Consider the following 23,374-nt stretch of genomic DNA (forward strand, 5'->3'; position numbering starts at 1 on the left):
CCACTTAGAGTGGGGTTCTAGTGTATAGGACCCACACCAGGATTACTTGCTTTGAAAACTGGAAAAGATCCAAAGGAAAGCAGCACAATTTGTTCTAGGTGATTTCTGACAAGAGACTAGTTTTATGAAAATGTTGCAAACCTTGGGTTGGTAGGATTTGGGAGAAAGGAATTGAGCTGCTTGACAAAGTAGTATGATCCAAGCTGTCAGTGGAGAGATAGCATGGAGTGACATTAGTACAGGGACATACTTTAATCTGTTCAGGAGATTGCTGCTTGTCCGGTCGCCTGTACTGCGAGCGTGTCTCCCGCCAAGCACTTTACCGTAATACGGTGAGCGCTCGCCCGGCACTGAGTCATAGAGTGTTTTTGAACAATATTTCCTGTATTTTATGAAGGTATTATGTATACACATAGACTAATGTAATGAAAATGTGGAATGTGGCATTGGAAGAACACACTGAGCACTAAACACGTGAACACTTGACTAAACTGAACCTTATGCTAATAAAGCTGTCAGCATACTGCAAACGAGAGGAACTTGTGGCGCCGAGAAGTGCATTATAGCAGAGTGCTTGGTGGGAGACAGGCTCGCAGCATGGGCAACTGGGCGAGCGACAATCCCCTGAATAGATAAAAAAAAATGTCCCTATGTAAGCTTGAATAGAGATTTTAAAAGCAAGAAAGACCATAATATGAAGATTAATTTTTAATTCAAGAGGACAAATTGTGACATATATTTGTTCACAGGATGAGGAATTAGGGATTGGAATAATTTACCTAGAGAGGTGTTTATAAATTTCCAACTTCTTTGAGATCATTTAAAAAGATCAGGTAAACTATTGAGGCCCTACATTCCACCTAGGAATTAAAGGAAGTAAGTCATAAGTCAAGGTAAACTACTGAAAGGAAATCTGCCACCTGGGTGACAGCTCTAAATACAAATCACTGGTGACTGATTTTGTCTTCAATTTTGAAAGATTAAGGAAATATATCCAATTTTAGACTGGAATATCAAAAATATGTGAAAACATGGAATAGCCCATCAATATCCTATTTTTTAATTAGTTTTAAAGTTTTTTTTTAAGTAAGTTTAATTTTGAAAAATTTCTTATTATACAATTTCATACAGAATGTTTGAGTTGTATCAGTGTCTGTGTGTGTTATTGTTGACATCTCTTTATGTTGATCTAGTGAATCTAAGAATTGCACTGAAGAAACCCTTAAAAGAGGGCGATACATGTATGTTGCTTAATATGATATTGTAATAAATAGTATTGACTTGCTAATTAATATTAGATTTATTGAAGACTAACTGCTCAATCAAGTTTTAAGACCTGAAAACATCCACATTCTCAGCTAAATCATATTTAGAAATAACTGCTGGTGTGTACTACACAGTGACAGATAGGCTGAACTAATGTGAGCATCTGATGAATTGAATATACCATAAAATGAATATCACCACACAAGTGGGTTGAGTGTGACCAATTAAGCTCATTGAGAGCATTGTGCTGTTCTTAACAAGTCCATCATCATCATCATCTGGGTCTTCCTCAGTCTCACTTTATTTTCATTTACTGTATGATAATTCAAGAGTTTGTTTTGATATTCTTTCTTTAACCATTCATTTAAATATATTCAAACCAATCTAATTTCCCCATTTCATTAATCAGTTTTTCTACCGGTACCTTTAATTGCTTTTGTCTGTCTTAATTCATAACTGTGAAGTTTTTCAGTTTGTTGAAACTAATGCAGTATTAATAAAATTAGAAAATACTTGGAAAAAAAGTAAACAAAGTTTAATTAAAATTTTGTTTTTAATTGTCAGAACCATAGAGGAAACTGTCTTGAGGCAAAATTACATTACTATGTATAAATATGAATATGACAAGCAGATTAGAGCAGATGTAGGATGCAGCAGTTACCTAGAAATGAAAAGGTTAGCATAGGATAGGGTGGCATGGAGGGCTGCATCAAATGATATAGATGTTGATTCCCATAGGGAATCTGAAATATTTGTTCCGAATGAGCATATTTATAATATCAATATTAATGGTCCATTATTGGACATTATAAATTTTCCAGCTAACTCATTCCTGGTTGCCAGCGTTTCGCCCTCGTGTGCTAGGCTGGTCTCATCAGTTGGTACCTAGCACACCTACCAATGTCCAATAATGGACCATTAATATTGATATTATGGGCTGCATCAAACCAGTCTGTGGACTGATGACTCCAAAAACAACATGTATAAAAATTTGTTATTCCAGATGATGACTGCCTCATTGCTTACCACTACCATTTTGAAATCTTCAATCAAAGTCACTATACCATATACAAACAGAGAACATGACAATGAACGAAGATCATTTTATATGTCCGAAATAAATGTTTCTGTCTAGGTTTAATTATTTTTGTTATGGAATATTTTTATAATTTTTTAATTGATGGCATTGGATGATTAATAGAATAGGTCTATTCAACAACAACAACAACAACAACAACACAACAACGACGACGACGACAACAACAACAACAACAACAACAACAACAACAACTTATACTTCCTACAATGGTAGGCTGCCTAAACCTGACAAAGTGTATTTTAAGATATGTGAAAAACATCAGTTTTATTTTATATGCCAATTAATTATTTATTAATTATATTTTCAAGAATAAAAGTTACCTTTTGAGGTAATTTTTTCGGTAGATCATAATGTTGGTAGCCTTGGATAGCTTGTAAACAGAACATGTGTTTACATGCTAGAGGTAAAAGTTTGAATATTTAATCATGCTTTATAAACACTTGTCAAGGTTTGAAATTTGTTGGTAAATATATGTAAAAATATCCAAACATGATTGAATGTCATAATAAGATATGGGTTTGCTTTGTAAGAAAATAAATAAATAGATTCTTATATGGGAGTGACTTGAAGGTCTTTTCAGACTTTCTACTATTAGGCCCAAAGAGAATAAGTAGAATTAGGCCTTTAAAAAAAAAAATGTTAATGTAGTTTCCACTTAACATGTGTCATGAATTTCAATAATTACTATAGCTGTGTTTAATTACTGTCACATGAGATTGATATAAACATAACCTCATTTCTCCCAAACAAAATTTATTTTATTTGTTACAGAAAATGATGTGGGTGTATATAAAAAGACTTTATACATGTAAATACAGGGAAAGTAAATTGAATTATATGAGTCAAGTTCTTGAAGATTTTAAATATTGGCCACCTTAGCTCCTGTAATTAAGCTGAAAAATAGTCTGAGTAACCAAGAATTTTTGTGTAAAAGATACTATATGAACTGTTGGATGTGCAGCACTTGAATACCAGAGAAGAAGAGATTCTTATGGAAAGTTTCCTGACTGTAAGTAAATGCTGATTTCCATTATGAGTTTATATTAGGTAGGTATAGGGTTTTTGTTTATGTTCATGTCATACCTTGATATAAAGAAAGAAATCCTGACTAGATTCAAGAGCAACATGCTAGGCCTACTCTGTAAACAAGTATGATGATCATTTGTGAACTTTATGGTCATTATTTTCCGAGTAGGAAAAGAAAACAAAAATTGTTGTGCCAAGATATTCCTCATATTATCAATAAACATCAATTGAATCTGAATTGCTTGTAAATTATGGTGAAACTACCTCTGATATAATGAGGTGGGCAATATTATGGCAAAAGAAGATTACAGATGACTCCCATTAAACTCACCTAAACTGTCAACCTCAGTTAAGATGATTGTTTTTATTTTGTTATCCCAAACTTTAACTTGTAGAGAACTCTGGATTATACTGTTTAAAGCCTGAAGTAGTTGTAAATGCAACTGACTTATTCCTGTTGACTAGTAAGTTAACTGAAAATAAAAGGTTAATTCTTTTAAATTATTAGAAGGCTGCATGATTCCTCTATCTATTTTTTATGTACAGTTGCTGCAATTTGAATTCATTACTTTATTGGCTAAGATTGTTGTGAATAAGGATTTAGCCTGATTTGTTTCATATTTAATCATCAGCATCAGCATTATCATTTGATGTTTCCACTTTAGAAGGTTGTCTGTCTTGTTTGGTATACTACTTTTAATTTATTTTGTAAATATGTATAACTTGCCTAAGCAATGGAGAAAGAGAATACTTCAATTGACAGAGGATACAAATTCAGAAATAGAAAGAAATATTTCTCTGAATAGAACCCATAACTTTGTAAGCCAATGGGCAACAGCAATTCAACTTGAGTATACTATTATTCAGGTCTGATGAATTGCTGTTTTTAAACTATGCATGCTAATTTGCATATGATGCTTTCGCAGAGGAATTTTTAGAAGTATTTTAGCTGAATTGTATTTTTTGTAACCTATGTACAAGGGGAACTCTAGAAAAATGTTATGTCTTTCTTACGCTGATGATTTTGTTTTATTAGAGGGTGACACTTGGTTACAGTTACAGTAGTCTGAATTCTAGTGTTTACAGTTGAATTCCCCTTGTTCCATTAGTGCTGTACTAAATTAAATAGTTTGTCTGTAGTAGTTCAACCATCAGTACTGCCAGTACAAAAATTAAGGTTTTGCTGGGTAAAAATTCATTAAGACTTACATTACTTTTATAGCATTATAAGGATGTAATATGTTGGAAATCTTAAGGGGAATACCTTGTGGAAGAGCGATGTGTTCACTGCGGCAGTTAAGAACCCACCCGCCATCCCCCACAAGTAATTTTGCTTTTATAACCTAATAGAAGTTATCACGCGCCACAGTCCATCGCCTAAGTACGTACCAGCACTTCCATTGGGTGAGACACTATGGGATATGACGCGCACAATAAATACACAGCTGCACAATAGATACACAGACCAATGGAGCTGTCACGCTGGATACTAGAGGTCTAGGGCCACTTCACAGCTTGTAACCCGGGGGCTTACGGGAAGAAATACACAACTGTACAATAGATACACATACCAATGGAGGTGTCACGCGGGATACTGGAGGCCTAGGGCCGCTTCGCAGCTTGTAACCTGGGGACCCCCTTTGCTTGATCCAGACCAGTGGAGGTGTCACGCGGGATACTAGAGGCCTAGGGCCGCTTCGCGGCTACTAACCTGGGAGCTTACACCCTCAGGCCCCCTTTGCTTGACCCAGACCAATGGTCTAACCAATCCAGACCAATGGCTTTGTCACTGACCAATGGTCTAACCAATCCAGACCAATGGCTTTGTCACTGACCAATTGTCTAACCAATCCAGACCAATGACTTTGTCACTAACCTACTGTAACGAGATTCATAAATAAAAATAGCACCGCTGTGTTAACGAGATTCGTAAATAAAAGTAGCGCTGCTGCACTAGGACTAGTTCTTTATATGAATAGTTGGCAACTCTGTCCACTGCACGATCAAGTCCTTCGCGAGAAGCGAGCGAGAGAAAAACAAATGACAGTACAATCTCGCCCGGATTTGTGGCGCTGGAAAATGTAAGCTGTTCTGAACTTTTGCCTTTTGCTGTACAGATAGTACAAGAAAGTAAAGTTAATTGGTTGAATTTTTAATTATATTTTTAACTTCTACAATTTACATACGGGAATGCCTACATACTTACCCTTGCACTTCTGTAGTATTATTTGATAGGGGAGTATTTGTTTTCAGTTACCATTTATGCTGATACTTTCTGCTTCTGCACTCAATATTCCATGCTGCTTGATCTATTTGTTTTGCTTTAGTTGCTCATGGTGATTAAGTCTTGGATATCTCCAGATATGTCTTGGAAGCATGTCTCTTCTTCAGGTCAGATTTCATAGACTTCTTATTCTTTCAAGTGAGTTGAACCTAACCCCTTCTAACCTCTTTAGTAGTTACCCATGTTATCTGTTTCACAATCACCACTCTGCTGTTACATCATATTTCAAAGGGTTTTCTTTCTTCTGGAACCAGTTATCATCTAGGCCTATATTCCACTCCTATACAAACAAATACTTCTTTATCATTTGTTATAAGCTTAAATAAGACAACGGTTCGTGGTGTGGGTTACTGCAGTCACATCGTAGTTCATGAACCATGGGAAACAGCTGAGTGGCCTTGTAAGTGGTCCTGAGAATTGGGATACCAGATGCTATGTAATAGAAGTGTGTATCTCGGACATATCCTGAGTCATGGCCAACTTTGTGCTCAGGCGGCTAGTTCCCTAACACATTTAGAGGAGAAATTCTCACTCGGACTATGTGTAAGTAGGGTAGCATCATGTTTCACAGAATATTTACCGAGAGCGCTCAGAACGTTTTAAGCAAGCCTCAGACCTATGGGAGTAACCGAGTCCCACTTCCGTTTGACAGGAGAGGGATTCCTTGGAAACAACTTGGCGAACAAAGTGGAATTCGATGGGTGTATGGAAGAAAGAAAGTAGAACAGGCTGAGTCAGCAAAGAGGATGCATCTGGATGTGTTAGGACTTAATGATATTCGGCTAAGGGGTAATAACATGGAAGAGACAGGAGGTAATACAGTGTTCTGAACAGGTGGGAAGGGCAGAGTGTGGGGGTAGGATTTTTCATCAGGAATACTGTTGGACACTATGTAGTTTCTGTTAGGCACGTAAGTGAGCGAATGATGTGGGTAGATTTAATAGTTGGAGGAATTGGGACAAGAATTGTCTAAGTCTGTTTACTATATGAGGGTGCAGATGAGGATGAAGTTTACAATTTTTATGAAGCATTGAGTGACATTGTAGTCTCAGGATCATCAGCAAGGATAGGATGATGCTAATGGGCGATTTCAATACAAGCATTGGAAATAGAACTGAAGGTTATGAGAAAGTGAAGGGTAAGTGTGAGGAAGATATGGAAGCTAATAAGAATGGGAAGTTTTACTTGACTTTTGTGCTAGTATTGGATTAGCAGTTACGAATATATTCTTCAACCATAAGTTTGTGCACTGCTACACATGGGAGGGTAGGGGCACCAGATCCATAATAGACTATATCATAAATGACTATGAATTCAGGAATCTTGTGGAATATGTAGGTATTCTGGAGATTTTTCAGAGATACAGACCACTATCTTATCTGTAGGCCTAGGATAGAGAAAGTGAAATCTGTCTGCAGATGTATAAGGGTAGAAAACCTCCAGAATGAGGAAATTGGACAGAAGTACATGGATTTTAGTGGAAAGTTCCAAACAATAGGCAGTAAGCAGTTTCAGAATATAGAAAGAGAATGGGTGGCATACAGAGCTGCTGTAGTAGAAACAGCAAGAAAATGCTTAGGAACAATTGTGTGTAAAGATGGAAAAGGGCAAACATCCTGATGGAATGATAAAGTGAGGGTAGCTTGTATATGTAAAAAAGAAGAACTGAAGGACTGAGGCAGACAGGGAATTGTACGTAGATGAAAGAAACTTTTATTCTTTGCTATTTGCTTTACGTCGCACCGACACAAATAGGTCTTATGGCGACGATGGGATAGGAAAGGCCTAGGAATGGGAAGGAAGCGGCCTGGCCTTAATTAAGGCACAGCCCCAGCATTTGCTGGTGTGAAAATGGAAAACCATGGAAAAACATCTTCAGGGCTGCTGACAGTGGGGTTCGAACCCACTATCTCCCGATTACTGGATACTGGCCGCACTTAAGCGACTGCAGCTATCGAGCTCGGTAATGAAAGAAACAGAGTGAAACAAATAATTGTTGAATCCAAGAAGAAGTCATGCGAAGTATATTGGTAATAACCTGGAAAGACTAGGTCAAGCGGCAGGGAAATCTTTCTGGATAGTAATAAAGAATATTAGAAAGGGAGGGAAAGGAAAATGAATAGTGTTTTAGTGTTTTGGGTAAATCAGGTGAACTCATAGTAGACCTCAGGGAATCACTGGACAGTTGGAAATAATATTTTGAAAATCTTCTCAATGTAAAAGGAAATCTTTCTGTTGATTGCAAGAAAATATACAATTAAAAGGTTCCACCTGCATCAATACATAGCATGTCTTAAGGAAATTTTAAGAACTAAGGCTATAAAACATACACGTTTCAGCCCTGTTGGGCCTTCTTCTGCCTTAAAAGCAAATTACAAAGATAAAGCAATCATAGGATATTAATATTAAAACCTAGCACTAAAAGGAGATTTCTGTTGATGTCGCGAACAGCCGAGCTCATGGGGAGAAGAACAGTGATGTGAGTGAAATTATTAAGGGCCTTATTTTTTGGTGAAATAAAACTGTTGATTTTGGTGTTAAAACTAACGCTATTTCGGTAGGTATTTCGTGAAATAAATTGTCATACTGATTGATGTTTCTTGTGAAATCTTCCTTATCGTATGGGCTGAATCTAATTTTGTGATAAGGGTTTTTAAAGAGAACTCTTATAATATAAGCTTGTTATTAAATCTTAGAACAACCAAATATACAAAATCTTATAGAAACAAATATATAAATCACTGATAACTCGAAATAAAGTTAGGTGATCTGCCCTGTAATATCAATTTATACATAGTTACATTTTTTTTTACTGTTCAATTACTTATCTCCAAAGTACAAACTAAGCATTGTTTCAACATTATCAGCATGCAGAGTTGTACGACAGTCAGAAAGTATCTTTGTGTAAGCAGAGGAGCCCCTCTCGCTGTCCACATTAGATGTCAGAAGCCATAATGCTTGTAAACACTTGGATGCAAATTCACTGTGGTCTTCTATCAAGCCTCCTAAAACCTCACTAACGAGGTCTTCTTTCTTCTCCTCCCCCAGATGTGCTTTCGCAGCATTTTGCAAAGCCATATAGCCCTGGAAGAAACTGTTCGTGGATATGCTAGCAAGAATAGGAATGCTCTTCACACTGTCCATGAGAGTAGAGTTCACTTCATTGCTGAGCACATTCGGAAGATAAAATAGTGCCGCAGTGGCTTGAAATATTCTTCTAGCTGGATCCTGTTCGATCATTTTTTTCAGCTTTTAAGTGCATTTTTTCGGCAGATTCTTGATTTTTCTCTCTTCTCTATCTTTTCTTTCTCCTGAAAGCTGGTTCAGGGCAACAGTAGTCTCTCTATCTAAAACTAACTTTCTGACTAAATCAAATCCTCCAATTATAATGTCTAGTTTAGGAGTGAGTTTGTGGGCAGTTGGATAGTGTGATCCTTCTAGCACTGTTACAAACTGAGATACAGAGGTCCAATGTTCCTTAGCACAGGTAGCTTCATACAATATAGCCTTCTGTTCTTTTTCTGTTCTGTTTTAGGCATTTTAATAATTAAATGCTGGCCATTTGCCGGTTAAATTTCATCAGTAGCGAACTCACACTGCCAAAGAATATAACGCGCACTGTTTTATCAAAGACAGGTCTTGCTACATGATCCTTGAAATATTTTACAGCATCACTGACATCATCTGACTCTTTAAACTACTCAACCAGATCACAGAGATATTCTTGTAAATAGACAGCTGAATCGAGCCAGGATCCCCAGCGGGTTAATACGGGCATGGGAAAAGTTTGACCGTCTTCTCACCGCGACTGTATTTCTCCCGAAGGAATTTCAAATATCTATGCTTGCGCTTCCGGGTATTTTTGAATGCTTTCTTAGTCATACTTACGCACTTATTCAGACTGGTGAAGTAGCTGGGCACAAGCTTGGTTATGATATCTAATTTGTGGGCCCAACACTGCACGTGAACTAAGTCATCTGAAATTAAACCTTTGAGAGTACGCACACACTTTGTCATATATGGGGCACTGTCAGAGGATATGCCGACAACTTGCATTGTTTATAGATTGACAACACTTGCGAATCAACATTCTGCAAAATTTTCACTGAAGCAACGTATAACTTTGAAGGTAGGGCATCTACAGGAAGTATACGGAACAGAATTATGAAAATTGCTTCCCCTTTCCTACTGGTATTTTCATCGCAGTGAATTATCAGTTTTCTATTTCTCACAGCTTCTTTCACTTCATATTCTGCTTTAACAAGTGGAATGTAATTTTGGCGGCAAGTATTTGCCTGTGGAAGATCACCAGCACCTGTAGAAAAAAAAAGCATAATACAGGAATACTATTAATACTATAATACCAGTAACTTGCTAATGTTTTGGTTTTACGTCCACTGAAAACTTTTACGATTTTCAGAGTTACCGAGTTGCCAAAATTTTGTCCCACAGAAGTTGTCTTACATGCCGGTAAATATATCGACGTGGGTGCGTCGTAGTTGAGCACCTTCAAATACCCCGGCCGGGTTTGAGTAGCTCAGACGGTTAAGGCACTGGCTTTCTGAACCCATGTTGGCGGGTTCGATCCTGGCTCAGTCTGGTGTTATTTGAAAATGCTCATATATGTCAGCCCCGTGTCAGTAGATTTACTGATACATAAAAGAACTCCTGCAGGACAACATTCCGACATATCCGCGTCTCTGAAAACCGTAAAAGTAGTCAGTGGGACGTAAAAACATTATTACTACTCAACCCGATGATTTATTTACAATAGGCCTACAAATAGATAGATAGATAGATAGATAGATAAAGCCTTTATTTTCTGTGGCAAAGTTAGGGCTCTTGGCCCTTTCTTACACTTAACCGCACACATATTGTTACTATTCCATATAATGACATTGATTAATTTAAAATACTAAGAACTACAAATAACACTAATTTTTAAGACAAAAATATGAATATATACACGCAAAGAAGAAAGAAAGAAAAAGTAACTGCCTACATAATACAGGTTTGAAAAAAAAATCAATACACAACGAAAGAAATACGAATGTAAAAAATACTAGTAAGCTTAATAAAAATATTAAATGAAATTTGACTGAATGTATCCTTGCATGACTAGATCTAAGTTAAATACTGTACTTACTGCTAGCTATTTTTAGGCTACTTCTACTTCGTAAATACAATATGGATGTTTTTAATTTAATTTAAATTATCATATTAAACCAATATTTAATTTATTGTGCAATAATCTCATATCATTTTCACATACAATCACTCGTTCCACTCATACAGGTACTGTACCTTGCTGGAAGCACTTAATGAGGAACTGCTGGTAGGAGGTTTTAAATATACTTTTTGATGCAGCATCCTTGATGTCTTTGGGACAATAAAGACAGAATTATTTATCTTACCTTTTATATACTTGTCCATCCACTCCCTCATGCCAAGGTTATCCACTTTCTCAAGAGGAATGTTAGCTTGGATGAATGCTTTTGTTGTGTCTATCACAAATTGTTCTCTATCACTTTTCAACTTCTTTGCAATGTGTAGAGTATCGCCGATTGTTATTTGCCGCTTAGAATTATGTTCACTTGCTTCATTCTTCTTCTTTTTATGAGTTTCTGATTCTCTGCAGTGTTTATCGCATGTGTCCTTTCGTTCCCACTTAATACGAACATTACAGTATTTACACATTAGTATTCTTTTTGCAGCATCAAATACATAGAACCCCTCACTCTTGTATTCCTCAGCCCTCGAAAAAACTGTTGTAACTTTAGTTTTAGGCATTTTAATAATTAAATGCTGGGCATTTGCCGGTTAAATTTCATCAGTAGCGAACTCACACTGCCAAAGAATATAACGCGCACTGTTTTATCGAAGACAGGTCTTGCTACATGATCACTGTTGCTGTAATCGATAACAGATATCGATTTTTATCGATTGTCTTACAGATCGCGGAACTGAATACATGTACTTCCGATACACAGTGCGCATTGATTTGCGTGTAGATAATATACAGCGCTATCAAGTAACTGAACTGAAAGATTTAAACGTTTCTGGTGATCTTTTTTGATAATTTCGCATTTTTCGTACCAAATGGGGTATATTTCGTGATTATTCGCTCAATTCGCACAATAAATAAGATTTTGTGATATTTCGCGAACTCATTTTACTAAAATACGGTATTTCAAGTATCTACAAGGTCATATATATGTAAGAAAGAGGATATGAAAAAATTTTGCACGTATCGCTATTACCAAAAAATACGGCCCCTAGAAATTATGCTTGAGGAAAGGTGAAGTGGAAAGGATGGTAAATAAACTCCATTGTCTTATAAAGCAGTAGGAATAGATAAAATTAGACCTGAAATGGTGAAATGTAGTGGGAAGGTAGGAATGAAATTGCTTCATACAGTAATAAGATTATCATGGAATGTTAGTAAGCTACCTTCTTTTTGGACAAAAGCAGTAATTATACCTATCTATAAGCAAGGGAACAGGAAGAATTGCAACTATTGAGGTATTTTATTGATCAGTATACCAGGCAAGGTTTTCACTGGCATTTTGGAAGGGAGGGTGTGATCAGTGGTTGAGAGTAAGTTGGATGAAAACCAGTGTGGTTTCAGTCCACTTAGGGGCTATAGATTTTCAGTATGCACCAGGTAATTGAAAAATGCTGCGAGAGGAATAGGCTGTTATGTTTATGCTTCATAGACCTAGCGCTATTTTCATAAGACATCAGTTCACAAGTTGTGAATGACCGAGCTCGATAGCTGCAGTCGCTTAAGTGCGGCCAGTATCCAGTATTCGGGAGATAGTATGTTCGAACCCCACTGTCGGCAGCCCTGAAAATGGTTTTCCGTGGTTTCCCATTTTCACACCAGGCAAATGCTGGGGCTGTACCTTAATTTAGGCCACAGCCGCTTCCTTCGCACTCCTAGCCCTTTCCTGTCCCATCGTCGCCGTAAGACCTATCTGTGTCGGTGCGACGTAAAACAGCTAGCAAAAAAAAAAAAAAAAATGTGAATGACCACGAGGATCCTGAATTTTTACAATATGGACAATGATAACCGAAAATATGAAGAATGTTGTAAAGAAAGAAAACATTAAATGATTCATCATTTAGGAGTAGTATAAGTGATGATTTAAAATAATCATTGAAACTTTTAAAAATGTCTACTATAATTTTTCCAGAGTTATGTGCTGGATTCCAAGGGGTTTTTTTTCCAAGATTTTCCACATATATTTGGGTACACTGCCTCTGCTTCGGAATAGCAGACCCATCACGGACCAGGTTTCTGGGCGAATGTAATGTCTCACTCAGATATGGGATGCATGGTTCATAAGTGCTCTTCTTTTCCTGGTTAACTTCCTTGGCCTGGGATAAGTATCTTGCAAACCGGATGGTTGGGTCAAGAATAACAGCTGTTTGAGTCTGCTGGTGGATGGCAACAGTATCTACTCCTGTGTTGGACCCTGTGGAAGAGATGTGGTTTACTTTGTCATAAACTCTCCACTTCAAATCTCTCAGTACATAGGCTAATGTTGCTCTCACTCTGTGATGGCAGATGTTCCTTAGCAATTCTCCTTTGCGGCAGTATCCTAATGCATGACCAAAAGTTTCACTCCAGCCACAATCTGAAAGATGGCAGCGGATTGTGCCAGGACATCTTCCAGGAACTGCTTGAACCACCGAAATGTTGCACAACATTTTGAGAGCATTCCCCATTTGGAGTTTGACAGTCCTTTCTGGTTATTTATCCAGAAGTTTGCTTTAGGGTGTTTGGCATAAAATTCAGTGCTTTCCCTCTTAAAGTATGTGGAGTCTTAGTGTGAAAGTTTCTTCCTGTAGTAGCTTACGAATTCGCTGACCAGTTAATGGATTATTAGTATGTATGTTGTCTTCAGCCCTAAGGCTGGTTGGATCCTCAACAGCTCCGCCATCAGCTGTCATAGATGGCTTAGGCATCACTGAAGAGGCGTCCTAGGGAAATGCTATTTTTTTTTAAATATTTGCTTTGCGTCGCACCGACACAGATATGTCTTATGGCGACGATGGGATGGGAAAGGCCTAGGAATGGTAAGGAAGCGGCCGTGGCCTTGATTAAGGTACAGCCCCAGCATTTGCCAGGTGTGAAAATGGGAAACCACGGAAAACCATCTTCAGGGCTGCCGACAGCGGGGTTCGAACCCACTATCTCCCGATTACTGGATACTGGCCGCACTTAAGCGACTGCAGCTATCGAGCTCGGTCCTAGGGAAATGAGGAGTGATGTAGTTTCCCGTTGCTTTCCTCACTGAGCCAGAAGTTGCTATTACGTATCAGTTTGCCAAATCCCACTGAAATGAATGTACCAAACCGACCCTATGAGCAACCTTTTCACACCATTCATACTGTAGCAGGGACTGGCTGCAGAAGGAATGGCATTACTAGCATCGCTCATACCTCAATCACTTTCATATTGTCAAAGCCAAGAATAAGACAGAGGCAGATCAGTGAAAGTAACAAAATTGCTCTAGCCCATACAAGAAGCATAGTGCATGGTAAACACTAGGTCCAGCCAGCAAAGGCATGGATTATTAGTATAAGGGATATATTATTAGACATGACAGAGAACTGAGGGAAAATATGTTAGCCGTTCTGGGGGATAATGGGTTTAAGGCCAGATTATTAAAAGCAATCAAAGGCATTTATATTGACAGCTAGGATGCAGTGAGAATTGATGGTAGAATTCTTGAGTTCTTGATTCAAAGTGCTTCCAGCAGTTAGACAAGACTGTAATCTTTACCTTTTGTTGTTCATACTTTATATGAATCATCTATTGAGAGACTGAATGTGGCAGGGAGGAATTCAGTTAGGTGGAAATGTAATAAGCAATTTGACCTATGCTGACGACTTGGTCTTAATGGTAGACTGTGTTGAAAGCCTAAAATCTAATATATTGGAATTGAGAATTGATTATATGAAAATTAGCCTTTCCAAAGCTGAAGTGAAGTCAGTAGGGAAGAAACGTAAGAGAATTGATTGTCAGGTTGGGAACACAAAATTGGAACAAGTAGATCAATTAAATTATTTAGGGTGTGTATTCTACCAGAATTGTAGTATAGGAAGTGAGAATGAATCAAGGTGCAGTAAAGCTAATGCAGTGAGCTCTCAATTGCGATCAACAGTATTCTGTAAGAAAGAAGTCAGCTTCCGGTCTGTTTTCAGACCAACTTTACTTTATGGGAGTGAAAGCTTATTCATAAATAAGAAGTTAACAGACATGAAAATAGGGGGAATGGTTGCTGGGAAAAGACAACAGGTGAGAACAATGGCAGGAGGGTACTCAGAATGAGGAGTTAAAGACTAAGTGATGAAGAACTCGATTGATGAATTGTACACAAAAAACGGGTTGGGTGATGGGGTTATGTGAAGTGAGTGGAGGAGGATAACTTATCTAGGAGTGTAATGAACTCAGTCACGGAGAGTACAAGAAGTAGAGGGAGTTACAAGTAACTAATCTCATGTTTGTTCCGTATTGAAGATAACAATAATTAAGATTCTTATTTATTTAATCACCACAAACGGTGAATTTTATTGAATAGGTGGCTGCAATAAATTTTATTCTAATAGAATCTTAATTAAAGTAGAGGGAGACCAAGATGGCGGTGGTTAAACTTGGTTTCTAATGATTTCAGAGGTATGGAACTAAACAAGGTCACAGAACTAGTTACAAATAAAGGATTGTAGAGGTGTTTAGTAATTCACAAAAGCTGAATGCTGAAAGGCATAACGGTCTGTAATGAGTATGTGTGTATATATGATTGTTAAATAAAACAGTATTTTTCTACTTTTACATTAATAAAAAATTCTTAAAAAATTGAGATTCACTGTTACTTGTATTTCATTACATATTTGCATGGGCATTTAAGTAAATCCAGATCCAGTCATATTCTCCATACCCAGGATGAATCACAGTCATATCATTCAGTAATAGGCCACTAAACAGTCAACTGTTCAACTTCCAGCCCATTATCCATATGCCATAATTATGCCAAAGGTGAACATCTTATTGACTTTTTTCGTCCAGCTTCGTGGCTGAGTGGTCACCATCTTTAAGTTTGGTGTGTGGGGCTCCGGGTTTGATTTCCGGCTGGATTGAGGGATTTTAATCTTAAACGGTTAATTCCCTTAGCTTGGCACCTGGGTGTTTTTGCTATCCCCCACATTCCTGCATCTCTTCGCTGCACATAACGCTATCATCCTCCTCACTAACCTGGACTTTTTCATACACCGTAAATCCCACCCATCATCATCGGAGGGTCTGCCCCACAAGGGCTATTCCAGCCTAGCAGTAGCTATACATTATTGTTGTTATTATTATTATTATTATTATTATTATTATTATTATTATTATTATTAATAATAATAATAATAACTCTTTTTTGGTTCTTTCTTACTATGGTTTACAGTGGTTACTTGTTGCTTTCAATTTTTTTCTTTTGTTTATTATTCTTTACTTCCAGTTGTGATTCCCAAGAATTATAAAGCAAAGTTTCAATTCCTTAAGGTAGAAAATTCTTTGTTTCCAAGAACTCCATACCTGGTTCTGTTAACTCATGTGTAATGTCAATTTCTCAAGGTTTGTACACTTTTTTGTCCTAAATGGTGGTATGGTTCCTCATAAGTTACTGGGAGCTCTTTCTGAAGTTATAGCAGCAAATAAATACACTTTCTTGCACTACAACAGTGATCACAGTAATACAGGTTGTTGGACATTGTCTGTTCTTGTATAATGAAAACAATGTTAATGACATTCTCGCTTCAAGGAAGGCTGCGGTATTCTGCAGCTTCAAGTGTGTTGTGGTAATTGTTCTTATAAGGAGTAAATTGACATTATCATTACTCCATTTTAACATTAATCACAAAGAATAGGAAAGAGTTCTGAACCTTCAAAGAGTGATGGTAACAGTCAAAGGTAAGTAAATGGAAGATTCCCTCGGCCTCATAATCGTAGTATCATTGAGATCAGAAGAAAAGAAATTTGAGGTCATAGGAGGTTGTAGATGAGTCTAAAGCTAGTATGCTGAAACAATACTAGACTCAGCAGGCTCCCGTGGTCACCTTATGTATCTTCCTCACTAATATGCAGGTTTCATTCACCGTAAATGCCACCCATCATCATCGGAGGGTCTGCCTTACAAGGCTGTTCCAGGTTAGCAGTAGCTATACATTATCGTCATTATTATTATTATTATCATCAATAACTCTTTTATGGTTCCTTCGTACTATGGTTTACAGTGGTTACTTGTTGCTTTCATTTTTTTTCTTTTGTTTATTATTCTTTACTTCCAGTTGTGATTCCCAAGAATTATAAAGCAAAGTTTCAATTCCTTAAAGTAGAAAATTCTTTGTTTCCAAGAACTCCATAGCTGGTTCTGTTAACTCATGTGTAATGTCAACTTCTCCAGGTTTGTACATTTTTTTGTCCTAAATTGAGGATATCAATCATCAATGCTTAGAACTTCCTGTTTGTCTGCATACAGTAGACCATCATTGACAGTTGATATCTTTGTTGTCGAATGAGCACCTTCTCATGTTGTTCATTAGAGTTTCTGACCCATTTCCTTGCCATATTTCATGGCAGAGGACAAAGGTCCATGAAACTTATACCCAATAATGTTGTAAATGTTTGAATTCATAAAAATAGTAATTTACATCAATTTCAGCTGTTGGGTCAATAGAGTATCATTTAAAATATTAGTTAACTCTTTTCATTATAGTGTATGTTAATACTGCTGTACATTTCAATAATGAAAATCAACAACATTCATTGTACTAATATATTTGTGTTTCTTTTTTCAGTTTTTACCTTTTTGCCTTCACAGTCCCCAGGAGTCAACGAACTGGTCATGAATGTGATTGGTCACCAGCCAGCAATGCATTCGTGTCAGTCATGTGGACGGCGTTATCGGCACAAAGAGAATTTGTTGCGGCATATCCGTGTTGAATGTGGGAAGGAAGCTCAATTTCAGTGTCATTCTTGTCATTACAAATCAAAACATAAGCACTGTCTCTTACGTCACCTCCGTTGTGTACACAATGAATTTATACCTCAGACTTGATGTGATGAATGACTTTCTTGTGATTTGTAGGCCTACTATCATTTCTGAAGTAACAAACTAAACTTTGCTGCATACAACAAAACTCTGTGTCAAGGTTGCCAAGCCATTGATTTCATAACTAAAATTAGTATTTAAAACAATTCTATGTGCTGCAATTTCCATAATGTGATGGTTTTTGTGAAAAGAATTAATGGTGGTATTACTTGTTTAAAATACGATTTCACTTGGCCATGCTGGAATTTTTTTTTAAAATCCTAGGGCTACAGCCCCAAAGGGCCTTTGGCCTACCAAGTAACCACTGCTCAGCCCGAAGACCTGCAGATTATAAGTTGACGCTTGATTAGCGCGACAAATCCTCTTGATTGTTACTCTTGGCTTTCTAGCTTGCAACCGCCATCTCACCATCTGATAGCTCCTCAGTTGTAATCCCGTATGGTGAGTGGACCTCGAACAAGCCCTCAGGTCCAGGTTAAAATCTGTGTGTGGCCAGGAATCAAACCTGGAATCCCTGGTTATGAGGCAGGCATGCTGCCCGTATACAACGGATTTGGGCCAGCTGCCAGGGACTACTGCTTGTTTACATCTGGTGCTCTGTTAAGCGGTTCTGTTGCCAGGTACAGTAGCATGCTAAATCTATGATTGGTCGGGTAGTCGGCAGTCAGTCCTTGGTGATTCAGTCGTTTCTTTTGCTGTGACGTCACTAGTCCCTGAATGAATGATCAACACTCATTCCATTCTGAATTTGCCTTATTGTTTTTGCATTTGTAACACATCAATTCTGTAAATTTCATCTTATCTATTGGTGATGTGAGATTCATGTGATGACTACACTCAGTTCACTGATGTGCCCGCTGCTTGTCCTGCCTTCCTCTACAAACTGCAATGAACAAACAGTGGCACTACTTTGCCCAAGTTCAATAATATCTTAAATAAGTAATAGCACTAAATTTAAAGTTTCTGTATGTTTACTAGCTCTGATTATTATTTTATCATGTTCAAGGATTTGTTCTTTTATTAATCACTGTGACACCTCTTTTGGATGTTATTGCAAATTAAGGCTTACTCTCACTACACATGAGGATAATTTCATCTATTACAGCCTGAAATATTTTCAGCTTTCATTATTTTTGTACAATTTGTTTTACGTTGTATCGATATATATATATGTAGGTCTTATAGCGACGGTGGGATAGGAAAGGACTAGGAGTGGGAAGGAAGCATCCATGGCCTTGATTAAGGTACAGTCCCAGCATTTGCCTGGTGTGAAAATGGTAAAACACAGAAAACCATCTTCAGGGCTGCCGACAGTGGGGTTCAAAACCACTATCTCCCGAATGCAAGCTGACATCTACATGACCCAAACTGCGTGGTCACTTGCTTGGTCAACTTTTTTTAACAAAAAAATCTTGCATGTTTGCAATCTTTAAGAAGAAGTAAAAGTTATAAAATACTACAACTTTAAATTCTTTATTGTTTTCCCCATTTTTATCTCTTTTGTTTCCAGCTATTTTGTTAAGGTATCTTTCAGTTACACGTGTCTTTTCATAAAGTGATTGGGATAGCTGCACATGGATATTTTAAGTGGCAATACCTCTTTCAGTAACACTATGTGATATTGTTGATTGCTCACAACATTGTTTTCTTAAATTGTTTGTTATTATAATTGAACTATTGTGTATGTATTTTTAAATAAATTATTACATCAAAATTATGTAATAAAGACAAATTCGCAAATCAGTGTGTAAATCCCTAGTAACATTAAATTAGGGAAAAAAATAATGTCCTATTGTACATATTGCTCCCCCATTCCTTTCTCTTCCCAAACAGCACTGTTTTCTTCACTTATATTTGATTAATCTACTAGGACAAAATACTTTTTATATTATTGCATAATGCTTTATTTTATTTATAGTTTATTGCTTCTTTTTATAACTGATTCTACATTGTTTTTGGAAGTAGCCCGGTAGTAAGGTTATTAACGTGTGCATTTCCAGTAAACCTGAAAAGTCAATCTGAATGTCTGGAACTCAGCCATTTGTTATTTCATCTTGCTTAGATTTGGAAAAACAAAAGCTTCTATACAGAATGGACCATTAAAAAATCTGGAAATGTTTCATCTTTACATTTAAAGTTGTTTGATGTTTCCAAGAGACATTTTTATTATACTTGCATATTTTCACTTGATTGCCTGTTATGTTTTATTTCAGTACACTAGGTAGCAATGAAATGTTTGTTATTTTCTGGTTTGCTTATAATTAGAATGGACAGGTTAAAATATATTTATGTTTCCTCCACTATTGATACTTCACATTATATTATGGGTGAAATAATGTATTGATTCTAGTTTGAAATTACCACTTGTTGATCATTCTTCCTGATTACAACATGAGAAGACTGAAGAAATATGAGATGAATGTGGAATTTATTTGTTATTAGTACTCCATATCAATGGCCAAGCAGCCCAACAGGGAATTGATAGTGTAGTAAACTTATATATGATTAAATAAAATACAAAATACAATTCATCGGTGTAAATAACCTAACCTCAACAGTGTAAGCTAGGTAAAAATGAAGCTTTTGGGAACAAAACTTACTGTCTTTAAATTGACCTGTTGTTACAAGAACCGCAGGGCTGAAATGATGATGGATTTATTAATAAGTAGACCAATTACCAGTACTTCAGTTGTGCCTGTTTAAGGCAAGTACTTCTGGAACTTTATTCCTGAAGATTCAACATAAATTAAAAAAAAAAAAAAAATGTTTATGTCTTATGCTTTACTTAGCTATGCAGATTCCAAGATAGTTATTTATCGCTTGGCTTTTAATGCCAGTAGTGTCAGAGACCGTAGTATAATAGCGATGGTGATTATTGTTTTTAGCGAAAGGACAAGATATCCATCTTCTCATAAAATACTCAAAGGAAGAAAGAGAAATCCAATTCTTTTAAGTATGGTATGACGGTATCAGCTAAAGAAAAGGAAGGGCATTGAAAGGTGTGAAAGTGAAAGAATCTCAAGGCCTTGCAAAACCATACTGTGAGGTTGGAAGAGATCAAAAGTTGACTAAGGATGAACAGACGAATGGTTTTGTGTGGTTAGTTTGGATTACCTTGACTTTGAAATATTTTGAGGTTAAGTGGGGAAGAGACTGATACAAGTAAGTACAAGCAATGCCAGCCTCAGTTATGTTCTCTGCAGTCTAACCATGCTCTTAAGCTGAGAACCTCTGGAGAATCACTCCTTTTAGTCATCTCTGATGATAGGCAGGGGATACCATGACTGTATCTATTCCCTTTCCAAAATGGTTAAAATGTGTGAATAAGCAATGTAAGTATGGCTCTCTGCAGTATTAGTTCCAGGAACAGTGGAGGTAATTCACTGTGTTAAATATTATTTAGAAACACCACATTAGGTAAAACAATTTATGTATTATTTACATGCAAGAACCACTTGAAAACTGGGGACAGATTTGTTGAAGAATTTATTAACGATACTTTGTTGATGGCATAAAACTGTGTTATATTAGGCTAGATATTTGTATAACTACGAAATCATTACATAAAGTATAAGGGAGATTTTGGCATTGTAATAACCAAGGCTTGGATTCTTGTGACATGTTCTAGGTTTATCCTGGTCTCTTTTCCCAAACTTGGGTTAAATTAAGCACATTTCTAGCTTCCGTGAATATGACATAGATTTTATTGGCCATGTGAATAAGTTACGTATTATATTGTATTTTAATCGTTCAGTTATATGTCTAAAAATGGTACAAAAACATATTTTTTGTATATTATATATTTTAGCCATTCTCCAAGTGTTTCTGATAATACCTGTTGATTTGTTTGTGCACAGTAAGGTTATTTTGGATTTACTTTCCTTTGAAATATTTTAGGTTGAATGATGTTTGTGAACAATAATTTGTTAAAATGGAAAGTACGGAAGGCTGTTTAGAATCTTGCCAGTTTGCAGCTGGTCATTAAGCAAATTTTGGACAGTATTACATTTCTTTTGCATCATATTTTCAAGTTTTTAGGTCGTATTTGAGTATTTTTTTTTTTTTTTTTTTTGGGCATACGTGCATACATATTTCCAGAGTTTTTAGGTCATAGAAATCCTAGTAATGAGTAGTTATGAAGGTATTTTTTGGTGTTGTGGTAAGGGAGTAAAGGAGAGGGCATTTAAGTCCTGGTAAGACTCTAATTAGAGTATAGTTCCTGTGTATGCAGTCCTCACCAGGATTACTAGATTCGAGAACTGGAAAAAACCCAGACGAAAGCAGTTGATTTGTTCTGGTTGATTTCCAACAAAAGAGTAGTGTTACAAAACCATGGGAGTAAGGAGACAGGCTACTTGACTTAGTGGTATGTTTTGAGCTGTCATACAGGAGATGGCATGGCATGATATTATTAGAGGATTAAGCCTGAATGGAGTTTTTAAAAGTACGAAAGATCATAATATGAAGATAACATTTTAATTCAAGTGGACAGATTGGGGCAAATATTTGTTTATTGGAAGAATAATTAGGGGAATAATTTACCAAGGAACAAGTTTGATAAATGTATAACTTGTGTAAAATCTTTTAAGAATATACTAGGTAAACAACTGATGGGGAATCTGCCACCAGGGTGCCACCCCTAAATGCAGATTAGTAATTGATTGATTGATTGATTGATTGATTGATTGATTGATTGATTGATTGATTGATTGATTGATTGATTGAAAATAAGTTATAAGTACAGTAAGTCAAATAAGTCAAGTTGCAATTTACACATGGTTTCTGACATTTCTCATTAATAGAACAGTAAAAATATCAATATCTAACTATCCACACTTCTCATCATTCTGTTTATTGGACTATGGAATGTTTTAATACTTGGTTTCAAAAGACTGATTGAATACTATGCATCTAGGAGGAACATAGATACTGATTTTCTCCAGTAATTCAGAGTATTTTATTTCTGATTTAAATGGGCCTAGTTTATGACTACAAACTGAATACTCTCGTTATATTCTTGTTGAATGAGAAAGAAGTCTATATGATCCAAAGATCATCACTTAGTTTGCTTAATACATGCGTATAAGCACTGAAAAAAAATTTCTTGTACTTAAATTTGTCTGCAATATGTACTGTAGTGTGTAATCTTACTCCATGTAATTTTGTCTCATTCTCACAAAATCTTACAATCAGTGTTATTTGGTTATTCTCACCACAGTAAACTGCTTGGATTTGATTCTGCAGTTAAGATTTCCTTTAGTTTTATTCCTTCTTCATACTGAGTCATCTTCACAAGCAATATCGTACATAATATGTGGTATTTTTTGGAGACTGTAGATATTGAGTCCCTAACTTTCATTCTTGGCTGGTTCTATGAAAAGAGAATTTGTGAAATTCCCAAGTACGTTACTCCTTCCATTTGATGAATTTTCTCCTGTTTGTAAAGTGAAATAACACTTTTATCAAGCAATAGAAATAAAACACACAATACACTGAAGAAAAGTAATTTGATACCTAAATTTAACACTAATGTTTCCAAAAACTTGGTTGCTTTGATGCCAGATAGATCAGGTGCTCGTATCCTCCCTAATGGCA

General features: G+C 36.5%; 1 long non-coding RNA gene across 3 annotated transcripts; it reads left to right on the forward strand.

The window, feature by feature from the left end:
• Positions 1 to 2,733: 2,733 nt before the first annotated feature.
• LOC136871843 (uncharacterized) lies at positions 2,734 to 19,548 on the forward strand. 3 transcript variants are annotated; one of them, XR_010859833.2, is made up of 3 exons: positions 2,734 to 2,828; positions 3,137 to 3,374; positions 17,526 to 19,548. It is a non-coding gene; the product is annotated as an uncharacterized lncRNA (long non-coding RNA). The 3 variants fall into 3 exon arrangements; XR_011018044.1 differs by having other exon boundaries at positions 2,734 to 2,768; XR_010859835.2 differs by having other exon boundaries at positions 2,746 to 2,813.
• Positions 19,549 to 23,374: the final 3,826 nt, after the last annotated feature.

The sequence above is a fragment of the Anabrus simplex genome, chromosome 1 (genome assembly GCF_040414725.1).
Source record: "Anabrus simplex isolate iqAnaSimp1 chromosome 1, ASM4041472v1, whole genome shotgun sequence".
NCBI lineage: Eukaryota > Metazoa > Arthropoda > Insecta > Orthoptera > Tettigoniidae > Anabrus > Anabrus simplex.